The sequence below is a fragment of the Protopterus annectens genome, chromosome 2.part2 (genome assembly GCF_019279795.1).
Source record: "Protopterus annectens isolate FY-2018-M chromosome 2.part2, PAN1.0, whole genome shotgun sequence".
NCBI lineage: Eukaryota > Metazoa > Chordata > Ceratodontiformes > Protopteridae > Protopterus > Protopterus annectens.
The window spans coordinates 463223156-463242132 of record NC_056730.1 but is presented as its reverse complement, the minus strand read 5'-3'; positions in this window follow the sequence as shown (position 1 = coordinate 463242132).

Sequence of the window (18977 nt, the reverse complement as noted above, 5' to 3'; positions counted from 1 at the left end):
GGAGTGACCTCAGCACAAGAGCTTGTAGTAATTGGTCGTTTTGGACCATTTCCAGCTCTTTTGAAGTTCCCTGTTTAAAATCCGCATTTGCGCGGCTTTGCGCGATTGTGCGCATAGTGCAGCACCGGTTAAACAGGCTTAAACTATTCCTGGCTCCGCCAAGTCTGCACTTCAGTTTTTCCCTTAAGAAAGCTCTACTTTCAACAAAATCAGTCTACTCACTATATTATAAGCCTAGCACTTGCTTCTAAAACCTTTCTCTCAAGTGAAGCACCCTTAAACTAACGTAAGCACTACATCCACCTACAATCCGTGTTAATACCCACTTCCCTTCAAAGTCCTCTCTGACCCAGTTTCACATCACTCCCTTGTACTATTCTGGCATGTCGAGTGGTATATTACTGACGTCCTCTCCAGTTCAGCTGGTTAATCTGGGAATCCTGAGATAATGTTACAATTGTCTCATGTACACAGACAACCCTCTCCTCCTCCCAACAAACAAACACATGTGAGAGATGCAACTATATAGCCAAACTGGAGGCTGAACTCTCTCAACACAGGACTAGCAAGACCAGACATGAGGAGAAGGTAACCACACACACAACAAACCCAGTCTCACATAAACCAACCACAACTGCAAACCAAACACATAAAACACAAAGACATACTCGGAGGCTCTAATAAAAAACTTACCAAAACAACAGAGGCTCCCAAAGCAGACACCCAAGAAAACACCACTTTAAAACACAGCACATGCAACACATAGTACACAAAGTCAGTGTGCCAAACAATCACAGACCTTAAGGCGAAACACCATGCCTGATACACTAGTAATAGGTGACTCTATAGTCAGACACACTGACGTTCCACTTACCAGGCTGAGCAAGGAGAGGGTAACGGTGAGCTGCCTGTTGGGTGCTAGGATCCGCCACATAACACAAGCACTCAGGTCACTCCAAAGCAAGTACAAGTATGACTCCGTCATTGTCCATGCCGGCATGAATGACCTGAGACATACCTCCTTGGACTACATGAAAAGAGACATAGAGGAGCTCTCTGATTATGTATCCCAGGCCGGTATGACCCTGACCCTGAGCAGCATCTTGCCCTCACCAAGAATGATGCCACAATACAAAGACAAGATGATCAGCTTTAATAATTGGCTCAATTACTGGTGTCATTCTAGGGGGATCCAATGTCTGTCTGCTTGGGATGACATGGTGGACAAGCCACGCTGCTTTGCAAGGGACGGCTTGCACCTGTCACCACTGGGCTTCCGGATATTGGCTAAGGCTCTTGCCACCCCCATAGTCCCTTTTTTAGGCAAGGCTCAAAAGACAAACCCACCACCTTAGAAAACAAAAAAGGAAAAAAACTAAGGGTAATGCTGCTCAACGCCAGAAGTCTAAATCTCAAGATGCAGACTCTCGAAGCACTCCTCAGTATGGAGAGCATTGATGTCTGTGCAGTAACTGAAACCTGGTTCAAGGCTCCTGAGAGCACCCCAGCCCTACCAGGTTATAACTCGTATCATGCATTTCGGCCCCAAAACTTGGACCGAACCACAAAAGGAGAGGGAGTGTCCATATTCATTAAAGACACCCACACCTCCAGGTTAGTGGCAACGCACGAAGCATCGGAGATCATCCATGTGCAACTAACCATAGGCAAAACTGCTATATAACTTGGAGCATGCTACAGACCACCCTCTCAATCTCAGGAACTCCATTCAGCCTTCCTGAAGACACTGGAGGATATGAGTGTCTCACCAAATACCATCATATTGGGAGACTTCAACTACCCAAACATAGACTGGGTGCATTATTCAACCCCCAACACCCTAGCCCAAAGGTTCCTGGAATTCATCAACTCAAATGCGATGGAACAACTAGTCACCTCCCCCACAAGGGGAAATAATATACTTGACCTGATCATCACAAACATGGGGACAAAATGCTCAACACCGGAAGTATACCTCTCACTGGTGAGATCAGACCACAAACTAATAACCCTAGATATTCATATCCCACCTCCACCCCCAGCACAAAAGACCACAGTGAGAAACTTCTCAAAAGCCGACTTTACACTCCTTAGGACTGAAATGGTATCCTTCAAGCCCCCTGGGCCAGTGGAAACCACATCCCACACTGCTGAATCCTTCACAAATGCTTTCTACGGACATCTCCAAGAATGCATGGATCTTGCAATCCCAAATAAAACCAAGACCCTTTCCACCAAAGGCAGGCGTCCTATCTGGTGGACCCCAGCCATAAACAAACTTTAGCACAGCTCCTCGTGGTATCCAGCAGAGTTCCTAGAGCAGCAGAGGACAGAAAAAGCAACTTTCCAGATTTTAAGTATTTTTTCTTGCATTTCTCGACCATTTGTGTTATTCGACGACTGTTTCTGTCTATTTTATAGTGGTATTACCTGTTTTTCCTGTTTTTATAAGCTTTAATTGTTGGTTGCACTTCTTAGTTTAAGTTTGCCTAAAAGTTAAACTACAGGCTAATACACTCAAGTGTACTAGCTTTTGATAGCATTTAATCGAAAAGCAAAGCATTTATTGTGTTTTCTGTTCTGTCTGTGAAAAAAACTTGAAAAAAACAAAAAAAATATTCTTGTTCTCCTAACTTTCCTGGCTAGTTTGTTCCAATGATCAGATTTTGCTGATCCCTGGGCTTTGTCTTGGTTCCTGTACTTCTCCATTTTCTTTGTTTGGTCAGGGGGAAGTTTCTTTACTCACCAGTGGGAGTGGGCAGTACTGAGCTGCCTGTTTGTCCTCAGGGGAGTGGTTTAAGACAGTAACTTGTAGTTCAGTGGCCATTTTGGGTCATTTCCTGCCTTTTCCAGCCCCCTGCTATAAAGCACGCTTTGGCAGGCTTTTCTGGCTGTAGAGAACTCAGCACAGCTTCTCGTGGTATCCAGCAGAGTTCCTAGAGCAGCAGAGGACAGAAAAAGCAACTTTCCAGATTTTAAGTATTTTTTCTTGCATTTTTCGACCATTTGTGTTATTCGACGACTGTTTCTGTCTATTTTATAGTGGTATTACCTGTTTTTCCTGTTTTTATAAGCTTTAATTGTTGGTTGCACTTCTTAGTTTAAGTTTGCTTAAAAGCTAAACTACAGGCTAATACACTCAAGTGTACTAGCTTTTGATAGCATTTAATCGAAAAGCAAAGCATTTATTGTGTTTTCTGTTCTGTCTGTGAAAAAAAACAAAAAAATATTCTTGTTCTCCTAACTTTCCTGGCTAGTTTGTTCCAGTGATCAGATTTTGCTGATCCCTGGGCTTTGTCTTGGTTCCTGTACTCCTCCATTTTCTTTGTTTGGTCAGGGGGGAGTTTCTTTACTCACCAGTGGGAGTGGGGAGTACTGAGCTGCCTGTTTGTCCTCAGAGGAGTGGTTTAAGATAGTAACTTGTAGTTCAGTGGCCATTTTGGGTCATTCCTGCCTTTTCCAGCCCCCTGCTATAAAACACGCTTTGGCAGGCTTTTCTGGTTGTAGAGAACTCAGCACAGCTCCTCGTGGTATCCAGCAGAGTTCCTAGAGCAGCAGAGGACAGAAAAAGCAACTTTCCAGATTTTAAGTATTTTTTCTTGCATTTTTCGACCATTTGTGTTATTCGACGACTGTTTCTGTCTATTTTATAGTGGTATTACCTGTTATTCCTGTTTTTATAAGCTTTAATTGTTGGTTGCACTTCTTAGTTTAAGTTTGCTTAAAAGTTAAACTACAGGCTAATACACTCAAGTGTACTAGCTTTTGATAGCATTTAATCGAAAAGCAAAGCATTTATTGTGTTTTCTGTTCTGTCTGTGAAAAAACTTGAAAAAAAACAAAAAAATATTCTTGTTCTCCTAACTTTCCTGGCTAGTTTGTTCCAGTGATCAGATTTTGCTGATCCCTGGGCTTTGTCTTGGTTCCTGTACTTCTCCATTTTCTTTGTTTGGTCAGGGGGAAGTTTCTTTACTCACCAGTGGGAGTGGGGAGTACTGAGCTGCCTGTTTTTCCTCAGAGGAGTGGTTTAAGACAGTAACTTGTAGTTCAGTGACCATTTTGGGTCATTTCCTGCGCTTTAGCGCGGAGTTGCCACTAGAGCAGCATCGGGCAGCGCCGGTTTAACAAGGTTAAACTTTTTCTGGCTCCATAAAGTCTGTTCTTCATTTTTTCCCTTAGAACTGCTCTACTAGTAACCTAAACAGTATATCCCTTGACTAAAAAGCGCAGCACTTGTTCCTAAAAGTTTTTTTTTTTTTCTCAAAAAAAAAAAGCTCAGCACTTGTCACTTCTATATTATACAAAGTCCCTCACTTGCGAAACCCCCCCAGGAGTACCCACTTCCTTACTAAGTCCTCTCTTATTCAGTCTCATACCTAACTTCTTAATTTTTCTAGCATGTCGAGGGGCCAGATGCTGGCGTCCTCTCCTGCCCAGTTGGTGAATCTGGGAATATTGAGGCAATGTTACAATTGCCTCATGTACACAGACAACCCTCTCCTCCTCCCACATAACACAAATACTTGCGAGAGATGCAGCTATTTAGCCAAACTGGAGGCTGAGCTCTCTCAACTCAGGACTGGCAAGACCAGACAGGAGGAGAAGGCAACTACACACACCACAAAACCAGCCTCACATAATGCTACCACACCACTGAATCAAACACATAAACACACAAAGACATACTCGAGGCTCTGAGTAAAATTTACCTAAACAGCAGAGGCCTCCAAAGCAGACACCCAAACAACTGCTACCTCAAGACACCCCACAAGCAACACATAAACCACAAAATCAGTGTGCAAAGCAGTCACAGCCCTTAAGGCCAAATACAACACCAAACATACTTATCATAGGTGACTCCATAGTCAGACACACTGACGTCCCACTCACCAGGCTGAACAAGGAGAGGGTCACAGTAAGCTGCCTATCGGGCGCTAGAATCCGCCACATAACACAAGCACTCGGGTCACTCCACGGCAAGTACAAATATGACACAGTCATTGTCCATGCTGGTGTGAACGACCTGAGACGTACCTCCCTGGACTACATGAAAAGAGACATAGAGGAGCTCTCTGATTATGTAGCCCAGGCAGATATGACCCTGACCCTGAGCAGTATCCTTCCTTCATCAAGAATGATGCCACAATATAGAGACAGAATGATCAGCTTTAACAATTGGCTTAATGTCTGGTGTCAATCAAAGGGGATCCAGTGTCTGTCTGCCTGGGATGACATGCTTGACAAGCCACGCTGCTTCACAAGGGACGGCTTGCACCTGTCACCCTGGGATTCGGATATTGGCTAAGGCTCTTGCCACCCCATAGTGCCTTTTTAGGCAAGGCTCAAATTCTAAACCTACCACCCTAGAAAACAAAAATGGGAAGAAACTGAGGGTAATGCTGCTCAATGCCAGAAGTCTAAATCTCAAAATGCACGCACTCGAGGCCCTTCTCAGTATGGAGAACATCGATGTCTGTGCTGTAACTGAAACCTGGTTCAAGGCTCCTGAGAGCACCCCGGCACTATTAGGTTTTACCTCATATCATGCGTTCCGGCCCCAAAACCCGGACCACACCACAAAAGGAGGGGCTGTATCCATATTCATAAAGGATACCCACACCTCTAGGTTGGTAACGCATCAAGCTTGAAACCATCCAGGTGCAACTAACCATAGGCAAAACTGCTCTACAAATTGTAGCATGCTGCAGGCCACCCTCTCAAACTCAGGAACCCCACACAGCCTTCCTGAAGACACTGGAGGGTATAAATGTATCTCCAAACACCATCATATTGGGTGACTTCAACTACCCGAATATAGACTGGGAACATTACTCAAGCCCTAACTTTCTAGCCCAACGATTCCTGGAGTTCATAAATTCAAATGCCATGGAACAGCTAGTCACTGTTCCCATGAGAGGAGAAAATATACTAGATCTCATTATCACAAACATGGGGACAAAATGCTCCACACCGGAAGTATATCCCTCATTGGTGAGATCTGATCATAAACTAATCTCACTGGAAATCCACATCCCGCCCCCACCCCTAACAAAAAAGACCACAGTGAAGAACTTCTCTAAAGCAAACTTCACACTACTCAAGACTGGTGTGGTATCCTTCAAGGCCCCTGAGCCAGTGGAAACCACAACCCAAGCTGCGGAAGCCCTTACAAATGCCTTCTATGAACACCTCCAGGACTGCATGGATTAGGCAATCCCAAATAAAACCAAGACTCTTTCCACAAAGGGCAAACGTCCAGTCTGGTGGACCCCAGTCATTAACAAACTTTACAATAAGAGGAGAAAGCTATTACATGATAGAACAAAATCCATAAAAGGGAAGTCATCCCTGATCATTATTAGTAAAAAAATATGAGCACTCATAAAATCAACTAAGGCCAATTTTGAGAGAAAAATTTCCATGGATTCAAAGGACAATCATAAGGCCTTTTTCAGCTATGTTAGGAACCTGGGTGGAAACTCCCAGACATGCTCAGAATTAGTCCAAAATGATACAAAAATCACTGAACCCACAGACATTGCCAACATACTGGCAGACAGGTTCAGTGCAAACATCACCCCTCTCCCCTAAAGGAGAGATAACTATCCCAGCGGAGTGTAGCCTCCCAGACATCTCAAATGCGCAGGTGAAAGCTGCTCTCTCTAAAGCTAAAAACACAGCATCAATGGGACCGGATGGTGTCCCGGCTGTGTGCTACACGAGCTAAATGAGGAATTAAACCCGCACATAAGGCAGCTGTTTAATCTCAGCCTTACCACAGGATACGTGCCCAAGGAGTGGCGACGGCAACTGTGGTCCCACTCCACAAAGGCGGTGCCTCTACGGACCCTGGTAATTACCGCCCCATAAGCTTAACAAGTCTAGTCTGCAAAGCTATGGAGAGGATCATAATGGAGCTCATAAACAAAGATATAGGGGACTTGCAGACATTGGACCCGACCCAGTTTGGCTTCGTCAAGGGCAGATCATGCCTTTTGAACTTGGTCGACTTCTTGAAACAGTCACCAAGGCCATTGATGAGGGAAAGGCAGTCCATACAGCCTACCTTGACCTTGCAAAGGCTTCGACACAATACCCCACTCGGGTATTGTAGAAAAACTTACCAGCTTAAATGTAAACCCATATGTCACAAGATGGGTTGCAAACTGGCTTAAGGACAGAACCCACAGGGTTAGAGTTGCTGGCGCTATGTCAGACTCCAAGCCGGTCACAAGTGGTGTCCCACAGGGCTCGGTCCTTGGCCCTCTATTGTTCGGCATCTACTTCTCAGAAGTACAGGCCAACATGGGAGGACTTTGGCTGACAAAGTTTGCAGACGACTGCAAACTGGGCGCCATAGTGGAAAGTGCATCGGACATGAATATCCTTCAGAATGGACTCACGGAAACAGATAGTTGGTGCCAGAGCCATGGCCTGAAGTTAAACGCCAAAAAATGTATAGTCATACCCTTCAGGAAAAACAAGGTAACCCCAAGCTACCATATAGGTGGCAATCCACTAAGCACAGAAGAGTTTATCAGGGACCTGGGGACCCAGGTTGACAGTGGCCTTTCTTTTGACACACGTTGCTAAAGTGGTTAGAAAGACCTTCTACATTGCCCACCTGATCATGAAGGGATTCACATCCAGATCTAGTGAGGTCATTGTTCCCCTGTACTCTTCACTTATCAGACCAATGATCGAGTACAATGCCCCATTCGGGATGTATCTCACCCGACATCTGCAGCAATTGGAGAGACCCCAAAAGTTCCTCACCAAAAGGATAAAGGGACTCCAAAATCTGTCATATGCTGCCAGATTGAAGAAACTCCAGCTCTATTCAGTCGCATACCGTCTGCTCAGAGGTGACATGTGCCTGACATACAAGGCCATGTCCAACCCGGAATTAATGGACATGCTCCACCCCAAAAAATCCAAATCCACCAAAACCACTAGAGCAAGCGACTTAAACCTTAGCACGGATATAAATAGGATGTGCTGGAGGGATAGATTTATCACTCAGAGACTCCCTATGCTGTGGAATAAAATCCCAGTCCATGTGAGGCAGAGCACCTCGCTGGCTGTGTTCAAGAGAAATCTTGACCTGTGGATGGGAGATCGTAGGTTTACCCCGGGAATCATCTCTGTGTCACTGCTGGACAGAGGCACAACAAACTAATGGGCACAGTATTTTTTCATATAAGGGGTGGCGTAAGCCACAAAACTTTGGGCTAGGCTTATAAATGCCTTAGGGCAGATAGCCTAGTATAAACCTATGAACCTATGAACCTATAACAAGAGAAGGAAGCTACTGCAAGACAGAGCAAAATCCCATAAAGGGAAGGCATCTCTGATCAGCACTAGCAAAAACTACGTCGCTCATAAAAGCATCAAAGGCCAACTTTGAGAGACAAATCGCTAAGGACACTAAAGATAACCACAAGGCCTTCTTCAGTTATGTTAGAAACCTGGGCAGAAACCCTCAGATATGCTCAGAGTTAGTTCATAACGGCAAGAAATACACTGATCCCACAGATATTGCCAACATACTGGCAGACAGGTTCAGTGCAAATTTCTCCCTCCTTCTCCCCAAAAGATGAAATATTTATCCCAGCTGAATGCAACCTCCTGACATCTCAGATGTCCAGGTGAGAGCTGCTCTCAGCAAAGCTAAAAATACAGCATCTATGGGACCAGACGGTGTCACGGTTTTGCGTGCTACGTGAACGCCTAGAGGAGCTAAACCCGCACATAAGATTGCTGTTCAGTCTTAGCCTTACTACAGGATATGTCCCTGAACACTGGCGTACAGCAACAGCGGTCCCACTCCACAAAGGAGGCACCTCTACAGACCCTGAAACTACCGCCCATAAGCTTGACCAGCCTGGTCTGCAAAGCTATGGAAAGGATCATTATGGAACTCATAAACAAAGACATTGGGGACCTACAGACAATTGACCCTACCCAGTTCGGCTTTGTAAAGGGCAGATCCTGCCTTTTAAACCTGGTGGACTGTTTTGAAACAGTCACTAGAGCCATTGATGAAGGCAAAGCAGTTCATACAGCCTACCTGGACCTGGCAAAAGCCTTCGACACAATACCACACTCAGGCATCATAGACAAGCTCAACAGCTTAAATGTAAACCCGTATGTCACAAGATGGGTTGCAAACTGGCTAAAGGACAGAACCCACAAAGTCAGAATAGCTGGAGCTATGTCAGATTCTAAGCCAGTCACAAGTGGAGTCCCACAGGGCTCTGTCTTGGAACCCCTCCTGTTCGGCATTTATTTCTCAGATGTGCAGGCAAACATAGGGGGGTTGTGGCTGACTAAGTTCGCAGATGACTGCAAACTAGGCGACATAGTCGATACACCAGCTGACACATGCATTCTTCAGAAGGGCCTTACAGAAACAGACGACTGGTGCCAGAGTCATGGCCTTAAACTAAATGCCAAAAAATGTATAGTCATCCCTTTTGGGAAAAACAGTACCCACAAATTACCACATAGGTGGTAATCCATTAAATCTGGAAAAAGTAATCAGAGACCTGGGGACCCAAGTTGACAGTGACCTCTCATTTGACACCCACGTCTCCAAAGTGGTTAGAAAGACCTTCTACCTTGCCCACCTTATCATGAAGGGATTCACATCCAGATCAAAGGATGTCATTGTACCCCTATATTCCTCCCTTATCAGGCCTATGATTGAGTACAATGCCCCATTTGGTATGTACCTCACCCAGCACTTGCAGCAGCTGGAGAGACCCCAAAAGTACCTCACCAAGAGGATCAAGGGTCTCCAACATATGTCATATGCTGCCAGACTAAAGAAGCTCCAGCTCTATTCAGTAGCATACCGCCTGCTCAGAGGTGATCTGTGCCTGACGTACAAGGCCATGTCCAATTCGGAATTAATGGATATGCTCCACCTCAAAAAATCCAAATCCATCAGAGCCACGAGAGCTAAAGATCTAAATCTCAGCACAAATATGAATAGGACATGCTGGAGGGACAGATTCATAACCCAGAGGCTTCCCGCACTCTGGAACAGGATCCCAGTCCATGTTAGGCAGACCCCCTCACTGACTCTCTTCAAGAGAAATCTTGACCTGTGGATGGGAGATCGTAGGTTTACCCCGGGAATCATCTCTGTGTCACTGCTGGACAGAGGCACAACAAACTAATGGGCACAGTATTTTTTCATATAAGGGGTGGCGTAAGCCACAAAACTTTGGGCTAGGCTTATAAATGCCTTAGGGCAGATAGCCTAGTATAAACCTATGAACCTATGAACCTATAACAAGAGAAGGAAGCTACTGCAAGACAGAGCAAAATCCCATAAAGGGAAGGCATCTCTGATCAGCACTAGCAAAAAACTACGTTCGCTCATAAAATCATCAAAGGCCAACTTTGAGAGACAAATCGCTAAGGACACTAAAGATAACCACAAGGCCTTCTTCAGTTATGTTAGAAACCTGGGCAGAAACCCTCAGATATGCTCAGAGTTAGTTCATAACGGCAAGAAATACACTGATCCCACAGATATTGCCAACATACTGGCAGACAGGTTCAGTGCAAATTTCTCCCCTCCTTCTCCCCCAAAAGATGAAATATTTATCCCAGCTGAATGCAACCTCCCTGACATCTCAGATGTCCAGGTGAGAGCTGCTCTCAGCAAAGCTAAAAATACAGCATCTATGGGACCAGACGGTGTCACGGTTTGCGTGCTACGTGAACGCCTAGAGGAGCTAAACCCGCACATAAGATTGCTGTTCAGTCTTAGCCTTACTACAGGATATGTCCCTGAACACTGGCGTACAGCAACAGCGGTCCCACTCCACAAAGGAGGCACCTCTACAGACCCTGGAAACTACCGCCCCATAAGCTTGACCAGCCTGGTCTGCAAAGCTATGGAAAGGATCATTATGGAACTCATAAACAAAGACATTGGGGACCTACAGACAATTGACCCTACCCAGTTCGGCTTTGTAAAGGGCAGATCCTGCCTTTTAAACCTGGTGGACTGTTTTGAAACAGTCACTAGAGCCATTGATGAAGGCAAAGCAGTTCATACAGCCTACCTGGACCTGGCAAAAGCCTTCGACACAATACCACACTCAGGCATCATAGACAAGCTCAACAGCTTAAATGTAAACCCGTATGTCACAAGATGGGTTGCAAACTGGCTAAAGGACAGAACCCACAAAGTCAGAATAGCTGGAGCTATGTCAGATTCTAAGCCAGTCACAAGTGGAGTCCCACAGGGCTCTGTCTTGGAACCCCTCCTGTTCGGCATTTATTTCTCAGATGTGCAGGCAAACATAGGGGGGTTGTGGCTGACTAAGTTCGCAGATGACTGCAAACTAGGCGACATAGTCGATACACCAGCTGACACATGCATTCTTCAGAAGGGCCTTACAGAAACAGACGACTGGTGCCAGAGTCATGGCCTTAAACTAAATGCCAAAAAATGTATAGTCATCCCTTTTGGGAAAAACAAAGTACCCACAAATTACCACATAGGTGGTAATCCATTAAGTACGGAAAAAGTAATCAGAGACCTGGGGACCCAAGTTGACAGTGACCTCTCATTTGACACCCACGTCTCCAAAGTGGTTAGAAAGACCTTCTACCTTGCCCACCTTATCATGAAGGGATTCACATCCAGATCAAAGGATGTCATTGTACCCCTATATTCCTCCCTTATCAGGCCTATGATTGAGTACAATGCCCCATTTGGTATGTACCTCACCCAGCACTTGCAGCAGCTGGAGAGACCCCAAAAGTACCTCACCAAGAGGATCAAGGGTCTCCAACATATGTCATATGCTGCCAGACTAAAGAAGCTCCAGCTCTATTCAGTAGCATACCGCCTGCTCAGAGGTGATCTGTGCCTGACGTACAAGGCCATGTCCAATTCGGAATTAATGGATATGCTCCACCTCAAAAAATCCAAATCCATCAGAGCCACGAGAGCTAAAGATCTAAATCTCAGCACAAATATGAATAGGACATGCTGGAGGGACAGATTCATAACCCAGAGGCTTCCCGCACTCTGGAACAGGATCCCAGTCCATGTTAGGCAGACCCCCTCACTGACTCTCTTCAAGAGAAATCTTGACGAGTGGATGGGTGATCGTAGGTTTACCCCAGGGGTCATCTCTGTGTCACTACTAGACAGAGGCACAGTAAACTAAATTTATTTTGCACACTTTTGTATCATTACATGGGGTGGCGAAAGCCACATACACTATGGCTAGGCTTGTAAATGCCCTAGGGCAGATAGACTAGTACTATACTATGAAACTATAAGCAGGGCTTTCATGGTCCCTTTCTTGAAAGCCCTTTTAGCACCCCAGAAGGGTTGCCCAGCTGCTGCTGCACTCTGGAGGTAGTAAGAGTGTACTTATGTCTGTATCCCTAAGCCTGGCAAAACATAACTGCAGATTCTTGGGTGCTAAACATAATTTCCAGAGGTTACTCCATACCATTTTCCCGTTCCTTCTGTCAAGACGAAAAAAGTTCCCTGTATTCTACCCAGTCAGTGGGAACTTGCAGCAGCAGAGATACGAGCTGCTAGCAAAAAGAGTGATTCGGCTGTTCCTTGAAGACCATTTAGAATCCAGAGTTTCAAGGTTCTTTTTAGTACCCAAGAAAACAGGGGACCTCAGCCTCTACCTGCATCTGAGTCATTTAAATCAGTATGTAAAAAGACAAAATTCCAGATGGTCACACTTCAGTCCATTTTGCCTCTGCTGAGGAAGGAAGATTGGAGGTACTCTGTAGATCTCAAAGATGCGATGTCAAAATAAAGAAGCATTCAAGGAGATTTCTCTGTTTCCAGCTGGGAGCCAATCATTATCAATTCAGAGCCCTGCTATTTGATCTCAAAACAGCCCCCAAGATGATGGCAGTGAATAAAAAATAAATCTTCCCACTGCTTTGGTGAAGCTGTCGAATACAATGAACAGCAAATACGACGACATAAAGCTCACCTAGGCTAATGCTGCAAGCAATTGTTGGTAAAAAATTAAATGACGCTTGAATTTCTCCTCACTGCTATTTCAGTCCATAGCAGCCTGTTGTCACTCTATTGGGACCTTTTGCTCCTGCTGATGCAAGATCTAGGGATCACAGTTAGTCCAGCCAAAAGTCAACTTACACCTACTTAACAGATAGAATTTATTGGATGCCACCTGGACACAGGCTTGCAAATTGCCTGAATTCCCAAATCCAGGGTACTCTCCCTGCTTCCCACTACCACCTCATATTCTCCATCACCCCTCCATGTTGGTGAGACCAATTCTTCTTTTACTGGATGTATTGGCTTCGACAATCATTATGGTTCCTTTGGAGAGATTTTACATGAGAGTAGCAGTGTAATGGTCCCAATTTTACCACACGCTTCATTGGTCCCAATTTTACCACACGCTTCATGCCAAGATTTGGCTCATGCAAATTTGCAGGCAACACAGATCCTGGTGGATAACATCTCATTCAGTGATACAAGAGTGTCTGTTCCTTGTGGACCCCCTCTATGGCAGTAGTGACAATGGATGCATCCCTACTAGGGTGGGAGGTGCATTTTGAGGGGATGCTTCCCTTCTAGTGTTGCATGCCTTTCAGGAAGTCTTCCCCAGAGTGTCATATCTGTGCTAACAGACAATATGTCTGTGGTTTGGTACATTAACAAACAAGGAGGAATATGCACCTATCCTTGTATCTAGAAGCCACGAGAGTCTGGCAATGGCCAATGTCTTCTTATCGCTTTCTATTAGCAGTACATATCCCGAGGTCATCCAGCATAAGTAGGGCAGATCTATCATCATTAGATGGCACAGTGGTGTAGCAGTTTGCATTGTCGTCTCACAGCAAGAGATTCTCTGGTTCGATTCTTGGCTAGGGTGCCTTCTGTGTGGAATCTGCATGTCCTCCCTGCGTTCATGTGGGTTTCCTCTGGGTGCTCCGGTTTCCTCCCATGTTAAAAAGACATGCATCTGAAGTGTTTCTCTCCAGGCCTGTGCTGAAAATTGGCTTGTTCCAAATCGGACTTTCCCAGTAAATAAATGTTAAATAAGTAAATAAAAAAATAATAATGATGGCTCACAAGTGACTTGTCAATCCAGCAGTGACTACCTTAACTTTCAGTCGCTGTGGCCAACTTTGCTACAACCTGTTCACGTCCTACCTAAACAACAAGTGCAGTAGTTACTTCGCCCTGATCCCTCTGTGGGGGACAGTCACTGAGGGATGCTGTAGTCCACAATTGGCCCCCAGGTCACCTCTGTGTCTTTCCCCCATTGCCATTAATAAATAAGTTCATACAGAAAGCAAGAATTTGCAAGGCCAAGGTGATCCACCTTGCCCTCTTCTGGCATTGATAAGCTTGGTTTCTCTTCCTGTGGCTTCTATTAGTACATCTTCTATGGATGCTGGACCATTATCCAGCTCTGCTAATACATCTGTCCAGACTACTTTCTCTGGACCGGAAAACCATGAAGTTAACAGCTTGGTTCCTCCAGTTTTAACCTTAGCCAGAGATGACAGACTTCCTCTTTGGTCATTAAGATCATTTCATTATCCAAGAAACAAACCACTACCAGAACATACCATAGCAAATGGGACAGATTTTCCATTTTGGTCAGGTCCAGAGGTGGATAGCAAATGTTGGAGGTGTGATGGGCAAGAAGAAGGTAGCTGGGAACATATTTTTTGGAAGTGTGATGAGCTGGCAGACTTTTGGGATTCCCTGTGGATCGCTCTGTCAGAGATGCAGGGTGAGCAGATTGGATTGACTGGGGAGATGATTTTTTGAGTCATGGTACAGAATCGGAATTGCCTAGACATACTAAAGCCTCGCTGAGTCTAATTATAGTGGCTGCCCAAAAGCAATTACTAGAACATGGAAGTCAAAGTCTAGACCAACTTTACTAGAAACAGTGAGTATAGTGACAGGGATGAAACAATTGGAACTGGGATCTTTAGAAAAGGGCAGGAGCAAACTACATAGGAAAAATGGGAATTGTGGGAACAGTATATGCAGAGCAGGAATGAGGTTTAAGAGTCAGGAGTTGAATGAACTATATAATGCTTAACTGACAATGACTGGATGGTTTTTAAGTGATGTATAATGTTTACAACTACAGTTGTTTCAGTGGTGTCTGTGATGTAGACTGCAATTAAAGTGATATCATTTTGTATGTTTTTCATTTATATAAATGTAAGATTGCTTTTGTCATGTGTGTAAATTTAATAAAAATGTTTGGGAAAAAAAAGTTGGATCTGACTGATTTGAAGACCCATACATTGAGGAAGGATGGAAACAGACAACACAGATTTGTAGTTATGAGTACATAACTTTCATTTATTGTCCACCACCCAACTATACTCTTTCATCTTGTTCCCATATTCAGACATAAGCTCTATCTGCTAGAGTCTTATCACATAACAGAGAGACTTCCCTCTATTGTAAATATGTAAATTTAGCATAAAGTTCTTCCTCCTGTAGTAGTAATAGTAGTAGAATACTAATGGCTTCTGCTTTAATTAGTTAATGACTGTACAGGCTCCACTAATCACTAACTTTTACAATGCTTAATCTGCTTCTTTCAGAACTTTCTATACGTTCTTCTGCTGTCAGGTTATGCTTTTCCTTTATCTCCTGATTTCTCTTATAGGAATGTACAGTGCATTCCTTGGTACTGCAAATGAGTTTAAATTGTAGGAGAACAAAAGATTTTAACCTATGCAAAAGTTGTAGAACCTCATTTTGTGTACACTTTAACCTGTGCAATATTGTATTTGAAAGTTTGTTTGTACTTTTGTGCCTGTACACCCAGGATATAACTGAAAACAGTCCAAGGGCCAGCCCACTCACCTGGTCAAACAAGAATGAAGAAATAAATAAGTAAATAAATTCTCTTCTACCATAAATGGGCTGCTTGTATCATCTTTTCAGATTTCAGTTCTTTCTAGTAGTCCACATGTTAGAAATGCTTGCTGACCTTTCTAAGTCTGGGGTCAGGATGGACTTGGTCGAAATTTTTATTTATAGTTTCCACAGTGGGCTATCACGTGGCCACTCTAATTTTATTTGTATTGATGTGCTGGCTAGGGCTGCAGACTCTGACTTTGCTAACGTGGAGGATGTGGCTTAGACTCTTCTGCCTCAAGCTGACTCAGAAATGATATTTTGGATGTCTAGCCCCAGAAATATACTGTTTTGACTATGTTTCTTCAGAGCTGGTAGACAACATGTTTGTAGTTGAAGACTTGCATATTCCGAGTGAGCAATCCTCCTCTTATTCCTCGTGCTCTGTACCAAGCCTGCCCCAAAAGAGGATAATCCCCATTGCCTCTTAAGGAAGACCCTAAAATATTACTTTGCTTTTTCCCATATTTTGATACCTAAATCTTTCAGAAGGACATCTCCATGACCCCAGATGTATCGGTCTTGACTGTGTTCTGGTATTACCGTGGGGGGGGGTGCAGTTTTTCAAGTTTACAGTGGCATGGAAGGCTATCACCAAATGCGAGTAGGTAAGTTTTAGAGATTTTAAGATCTCCCTAAGGAAAGCTTCTTCTAAGAGTCTCCACTGAGAGTAGACTATATAATTAACCCTTTAGAGCAAGCCTAGAGTAATAGAGGCTGTGCAGGCTGGCTAATCTTCAGAACAGGGGCAAGGATTCTACTTTTGAGTCTTTTTTTAAACACCTTTATTAAATTATCATGTAAGACATAGGCAAACATACATTAACAGAAAAGGATACAAACCATTTTATATATTTCCATTTAAATACAGTATATGTCATGTATTTTCTTTGCTACTATCATCAGTTCAACATTACAAAAAATTGCTGAATTCCTGCCTTCCTTTAAACCTCACTCCTCTTCCTCCTGAACATTGTTATGCTTGTATTATTACCACAATTTCTATTTACTTCTATGTAATTTGCTTCTTCCCTTTTCGAAAAATACCTCTTCCAGTCCTCTTAGCTGTTTTATAATGCCCAGTGCCTCAAATACAGATGGTGTAGACTTTGATTTCCGTTTTCTTGTAATTGCTTATTTTGGCAGCCAACAGAATTGCCTTACTATGTCTAGGCAATTCAGAACCTGTATCCCAATTCAAACAAATAATTTCCTTACTTACAGACATTTTCTCACCCATTATTTCTGATAGACTACTCTGTAGGGAATTTTTAAAATCTGCCAACTCATTACATTCCCAAATGTATGTTTCCAGATTCCTCTTTCTTCTCCATCATACCTATGCAAACACTTCCAGGCAAATATCTTAAACCATCCGGACTTGGTTGCATACTTGGGAAACATATGTATGTCTGTCCATTGTTTTCTTGTAAATTACTTGTGCAGTCTCTCTTCCCAATATTTTCTAACCTCCTCTGATTGATTCTTAATAGTTGTCATTAAGGTTGCCAACCATCCCGTTGTCAGCGGGACACTCACGGGTTAAGCCACCTTATCTCGTTGCCCGCTGTATCAAGTAGTGGGACCTGAAAAGTCCCACTTTTGCGATCGCACTGAATTGCCATGGAAAAGTTGCAATTACTTCCGGCTTTTTCATGGCAATTCAGTTACGTCACCAACCCGGACCTGCAGGCAAAGCTGCTGCCTGTTAGGTCCGGGTGCTTTAATTTGTGCAGCAATTGGCTGCAATTCACAAAAGGGGTGGGGATTGGGGCAAGAAGAGCCCTGCAAAGATCGCGGCTGTAGGAGCGCTTTGTTTTTTTTTTTTTATATATAACAAGCGATCCAGCCAGGCAGCCATCCATCCTCCTCCATCCAGCCAGGCAGCCATCCATCCTCCTCCTCCAGCCAGCCAGCCATCCTCCATCCAGCTAGCCAGCCATCCTCCATCCAGCCATCCTCCTCCAGCCAACCAGCCATCCTCCATCCAGCCAGTCATCCTCCTCCTCCATCCAGCCAGCCAGCCATTCTCCTCCTCCATCCAGCCAGCCAGCCATCCTCCTCCTCCATCCATCGAGCCAGCCAGCCAACCTCCTCCAGTCAGCCCGCCAGCCATCCATCCACCATCCAGCCATCCATGCAGCCAGCCAGCCATCCATCCATTCATGCAGCCAGTCATCCATCCAGCCAGGCATCCATCAAGCCATCCATCCACCAGCTACTCACACCAACCAGCTAGCCACTCCAGCCAGCCATCCATCCAGTCCCCAGCCATTCATGCAGCCGGCCATCCATCCATTCATTCAGCCATCCATCCAGTCATTCATCCATCCAGCTGCTACTCCCACCAACCAGCTAGCCACTCCACAGCCATCCGTCGTACCCATAATAGCATCTCCTTCACCACTCTGGTGGTGACGTCACGGTAGAGGGTGTGGCCAGTGTCATATTGGCCACACACCCATGTCCCACTTTGGCCCGCTTAAAAGGTGGCAACCCTAGTTGTCATGCAGTATTTAAATACCCTACTAATTAACCCTTACAGCTGCTTCTGTTCTAGAGTCAACTATAAACTTGACCAGAGCAGGTCTTTCAATTAACATTCTCCTAGGCTTTTCTCTTTGTCTGTGCTCAACAATCAAGCCCTGGTAGGGAAGACAATTTCTAGCCTGCAATCCAAATGTCTTCTTGGCCTCATCCCACTCCTTTATCATTTCTGCTTGAGTTATTTGCTCCCAGTATCTTGGTTCCTTTGCCATATTTCTCCAGTAAATTCCAGCTTCCTGTTGCGTATTATCTGCACCTCTGCTTGCAGTCATCCCTGTTGGCAAAATCTCCTTTTCGCCATTCTCTTATTTTCTTAGTTCTTAGAGTACTTTCTGCTAATTTAAGAATATAATATTCTGTATAGTTGTTGTTATTCTCCATAAGGATCTGTATCCAAAATCACACTCTTTTTTATTTCTTGAACTTCCCCCTTGCTTCATCATCATCCCTTTCCACTTAGAATTATAATTTTCTGCTTGTGTTATGTATTTGAACCTTA